Below are 6,000 nucleotides of genomic sequence, written 5' to 3' on the forward strand. Positions count from 1 at the left end.
TTTGATTATTCCTTATCGAACTAACTCTAGCGTCCTTTGCTATCTGATAAAGTCTCGCTCGCGAGTAATTATTAATCATAGACCGGGGCAGTATAACGATCCATCCGAGTCTTATCTCGGTGCGGAGTGATGTATGCACGTGGCCGAGGTCTCTGAGCCATGCCAAGAGGGGATACACTCTGCTGAGTGAGAGAGTGAGAGAGAAGGGGAGAGACCTGGCCAGTGCTTAGCGGTGGTGGTTGTTATTTGGTCGGTTACTTGCTAGCCAGAAGGGTCGCAATACTTCACCAAGATAACAACTAATAATCGATACCGACAATACCACCTGCAAAGCCTGTTACCTTCACACGTATTATACTAGACATGTCTAACAGGGCTATATAAAGTATTATGCATGAACACAACCATGAGCTGCATTAAAACTTAAATTTTTACAACCAAGAGAATACAGATTTTTAGACATTAAAATTCTATGTGTACAATGTATAATATTTTGATTTACGGGTCACGTGTTTGACATGTCCAGATTATTTTGTTATATGCAAACCGTAAAGTTCTTAACAAGAGATTATTACCAAAGGATTTTAGTTTAAGATTATTTTGTAGTTTTTTCTTCATCGTTACTCGATTTGGTAAAGAATAGAGTCTCGCCTTTTAACAGCTCACAATGATTTGGTAAGGTGCATGCAAGAGACTCGTAGGTCAAAGGTTGTTCTCTGCTATCGGTCAGTTAAATTAACTTAAGGTTCTAGAGGTTACTTTTCGAACAATATCGTGCTATTCGTTAAGTCCCTTATCGTGAGATGATTTTTTTTTTCTTTTTCCTTCTGCTGCTTTTATTCGTGCGATCGAGAGTAACGATACAAGTTCGATTATGTGATTGTGGGATGAATGCGATGGTAAATGTTGGGTGCAACGAAGGGTTTTCAAAGTGAAAGAGAGAGAGAGAGAGAGAGAAAGAAAAGGGTCGATGTAGGGAAACTACGTTGTTACGATCGAACGCACGCAATAGAGACGCCTATCATCCTCGTTTGATCGGGGATAATAAACTGGATAATTTAAAAGGGCAATTATCTCATGTCGTGTATCTAGGTGACTCGGCCGAATAAAAATTCTCTATCCTTCTTCAAATCTATCTTCAGTCGCAATCATTCTCATTGTTTTATAAATTCCGTTTAAGCGTAACCAACGCCCCATTAGATATCGGTATATATTTTATTCCAACAGCAATGGATACCTAGTTCAATAATTAATACACCGTTAATGCTGTTATATGTATTGTTGCTAGGTGATCGTATACGACAAACATTGTGTTGACTGTTTAGTTTAATCATTAGTCAAATTACCACTTTACTGACCGATCGCCTATTAATAGGCTTTTTTTATCGACAACACTAATTGACCGATCGCCTATTAATCGGCTTTTCAGCCGTCGTTTGAGAGTGTCTATATCTGAGCTGCCGGTCAATAAAGTGTTAAGATTCCTTAAATTAAACGATGCAAACAATTACTGAGTGATACAAGTATGAATAAACTTATTCAGCACATGCTTCAGTTTGTTTGACTCTAGAAATGAGTGAACATTTAGTTTGTTACTTTAAAAGTAGTCATCATTAGACCCCATAAACTTACCCCGATCAATTTTTATCTCATTGTTAAGATGCGATAATTTATTACAAATATTTTTTTTAATGTTACTTTATGACGAGTTACCAAAAGTTATGCAACTTTGCCAAAAGAAAATACGAATAAACGTTTTATTTGACCCGATACCGTTCGTGAATTTGTTTCCCGTGATTCGTAGGTAACATGTTGGTATTGTACCTGACGTTGGCCGTCGGGAGAAGAATATCGCGAACGACAAAGATCCTTGATACAACTATTTCTTCTTCTCCTTCTTCTTCCACTTCTTCCCGTATTTTCTCGGTCGATTTACATTCCAAGAATAGAAAGGGAGAGAGGAAAGAAAGAAAGAGTAAGAGTAGGTAAGCAACAGCAGTCCGGATAAGGATTCCAATAAAACGTTTTTGGGGTCGTTTGCTTTTCGGGGTAAAACGTGGAATTCGATATTACAATATTATTCAATTTCCGTGTATGTTTCCGTAGCTGCGCATAGTACTGTTATACGTGTATCATACCTCAGAAACGAATTGTCCCTTTTTTCCTGAAACGTCTACGTCACTCACAAAATGGAATTTTTCAAATTATAATTCGAATCGTCTTGGTATCTTCTACCATGCATGAGAAACATTTCAACGTGCACGTATTTATTGGGTTGTTCAGAAAGAAAGTTCAACGTTGATTTATATATTTCCAATATACCTATATTATTTTCTCAGTAATCTGTACGAACATTTTGTCAAACTAATGTATTGCAAATTTTTTTATTAAGATTCCGCATGGTACAAAACATTTTACAATAATGTTCGGAGACTCGGTACGATAGAAACTTTGCAGAGTAACATTGGAATCGTAGGCAAAGGATACGATAATGTACAGCGCTTAGGAGGGTAATCGTAATATCCTAGCGCTTTTGGTGCGTGCCCTTTTGGAGTCGGCTTTCTTGTCGGCTTCTAAGAACGTAAGAGCGTCCTAAGGTCTCGAGGGGTGTTACTACTTTACGATTCTCTTACGTCGTAGTACTTTGCAGTCGGTGGAAAGGACTGCGCGATGCTCGTTAGGAAAAGGGAACAGTTAGAATAAAGTGTGATTAGGACGATAGTTATGACATTTTGTATTATAATTCCGCGAGGGTAAAGTCTCAAGCGCTTTCCACGGGTTCGTTAGATTCGGGGATTCCCTAGTTCTCTGAGGACTCGTTAAATCCAACCAACTTTTCGATCCTGCTAAATGCGGATTGGGTCGCTGATATTTACCACCACCACCACCGACCGCCACCTACTTAACAAACCTAACAGAAATAGAGTATATATCGATTTTGGGTGAAGAAACTTTCACAATAAACGATACTATCTTAGTGTGTATTAGTAAACCAAACAGGAGAATCCCCAATATCAGTAGAAATTCGTTAGAAAGCAATCGTAGAAGGCAATCGAAGTTTCAGAAGAGAGAAGTTAATCGATCGATCCGAAAAACCCGTGAGAATTGACTGGAGTCCGGCAAGCCGTCTGTTGCCCGTATTTGATTGTTTAATTAGCAAGATGACCCCAGTCTTCTCTTGAGAGGGATGTCTCCAAGGAGTTCCAAGAGAAGAGGAAAGACGAGGAGATGGTACTTGTTCTTGTTGTAGGATAAGATAGGATGATGCAGTATAAGAAGAAGAAGAAGAAGAAGAAGAATACGAAGAAATACGATGAAGAGACACAAGGTGGATGGAGTGAGTGTACGATTGGAGAGTAGTGGAATACGGGAATGCGGCACGTTGAGGAATGGAAGAGGGTGTAAGGAAACCGGAGGACCTAAAAGGAGCGCTCTTGCTAAGGTCGAATCGAGTTGGAAGACGAGACGAGAGAAACGTATATATAGTTAAAGAAGAAGAACAGTAAAAGAGAGAGAGAGAGAGAGAGAGAGAGACTCTCGGCAACTCCAAAGAGCGGCCAGGCTGGATTTCTAGTGGTATTTCTAGGGGTATTAATCCCTACCCTCAATTACCCTTTGTCTTGGGCGTAGCTTGGTCCACTTGTTAAGACGCCCGGTACTGTTTGTCTTGACTTGGGGTGGGCTGCGGGCTTGGGTTGGTGGATGGTGGCCCAGGGAGGAGGAGGAGGAGGAGTAGTTGGGTTGGTAGCTCGCACGATGCGGTGCGATGCCTGTGCTGTGCTGTTCTGTGCTCTCTGGTCTGTTGGTGCGCTTCGGTGTTTCGCTCTGTGCTTTACATACGTCCGTAAACCGGAGACGAACTGCTACCACCGGTAAGGACTACTGATCGTTGCGGTCTCACCTTCTCTCCTACTTGATAGAACTTTCTACGCTAAGTTCATCAGGAATAGGAATACTCTCAGATCTTATTTGATCATTTCTTCGAGGAATATCTCGAGGAATTATCTTAAAGATGTCTTTACGATTGTTTATTCACGATTCGAGAAAATAAAATAAAAGAAATATAGATAAAGAGGGTAGAAAGGAAGGCAGGAAGGAAGGAACGAACGAACGAGAGAAAGATACCTGCGAAAATCCCGTGTAAACATTTGCTATGGATTTGCGAGCTATTCAAACGGTTAAATTCTCTTAAGAATTTGGTTTGTACAGGGGTGGTGTGCCACAGGCGGCGCTTTTCTCCTTTCCTCTTTCGTCTTTCCTTTCCTTCCTTCCTTCCTTCCTTCCTTCCTTCCTTCCTTCCTCCTCAAGCTTTTCATTCCATACACAGAAACGTTGAAAGCAGAAATGCGCATGCTCGTAAATGTGGAAGACGATGGTATGCATATACATATACGTGAACACACTGACATACACTCCCGTGGTTCCTTCTTACTCCCTTCCCCCTTCCACCCCCGAAAAGGCGAGACTCTTCTTCTCTTTCTCCTTCTATCTTTTTCTATCTTTCTATCTCTATTCGCCTCTCCCTCAGCTCTACCTCAGCTCTCTTTCTCTTACCCTTTGTATTTCTAACAATTGATATTCTTCCCAGTGTAAAGAAACGAACGGGAGTTTCTCCGGGTCCTGAGATCCTCGCAACCGAGGAGAGAAGACTCGATGTCGAACAAATAATACGAGCGGAAAATCCGACGAAATCACTGCCGAGGATAAATCTGTTCTCTTCTCTTGACTCTTTTGATTTTCACGCCCTATCCCTTTTACCTATCCCGAGGAAAAATCAGAAATAACGTACAATTTTAACCCTTGTCTCGATTTGACTTCCTTTTTCTCACCATTTAATGATTCTACCTAAGTATTATATTTATAGGATTCCGGTCAATGAGACGACATATATTTCATTTAATTTTGATATAACACATGAATTAACTCACACTCATTTGCGATATCAGTCTAATTAATCATTAACATTATTCATAAATAGTTGAACAAATTAAAGAAAATAAAAAGAAAGACACATAGCTTTGCATAGGCAAGCATTTAAAAAATCAGTCGTTTGCTTCTACTTTTTTCCTTCTTATCATCTCATAATCGTAATTAATGAGAAGCAAACAATAGGAAAACTCTCGAATTGAGGATTAAAGCTATACCACTTTCTTTTTCTGTTGATAGAGAGAAGCAGTAGGAGGAAGAGGAGTTAGGGATAGGTGGGTGGCGGTGGTGGTTCAGGGTGGTTTGAGAATATCCATGTTAAAAGCACTCGTAAGGTTCTTCTTTCGCGAAAATGGCGCTAGAGTTGAACGAATAACAGCAATTAAAAAGCGAAAGAGATCCCTCGCAGTGATGCATTAAACGCGGTCGAACTTTTACAGCGTTCTTCCGTACGTACGTAGACTACATATGAGTAGGAGGGGGTGGGACGGGACGGGACGGGGTGTTGGGTGTAGGGGTGTTGGGGTATGGGGGTTTGAAGGCTCGTCGAACTTTTCCACGTATTTATTTTCCCTATCTTTCGGCACACTCTTTAAACAGATAACCTATCAGCTGTTCTCTTTATTCCCGCGCGTAAACGCGCGATGCCAATGAGGAATTAAAGTCGGTGCGATCGGACGAGGGTGAACCATCCATCCATCTATCCGTCCATCCGTCCATCCGTCCTTCCTTCCATCCTTTATTCATCCCTTATACCCGGTTAGACCAGGAGAACCGAAGTTGGAATATGCACACGGCCAAAGGAATATTGCTTATTCGCGTGCCACCAAAACTTTCTACCCAGAAGCTTGCCGCCCTGGCGGCCCCTTGCATGCACCAACGTTAATAATTACTTTACAACTGATACTTTCTCTCTCTCTCTCTTTTTCTTCTTTTTTTCCTCTCTCTCTTTTTCCCCCTCACTAGTTTTTACTTATTTCATTTCATTTTTATCACAACGATAACTCACATCGTAACGATGTGTGTCTTAATGCAAACACTACAACCCTATGCAACGCGAGATAACTGTTTTCT

This window comes from Polistes canadensis, unplaced genomic scaffold, assembly GCF_001313835.1.
Source record: "Polistes canadensis isolate GaletaPanama2010 unplaced genomic scaffold, ASM131383v1 scaffold_61, whole genome shotgun sequence".
Taxonomy (NCBI): Eukaryota; Metazoa; Arthropoda; class Insecta; order Hymenoptera; family Vespidae; genus Polistes; species Polistes canadensis.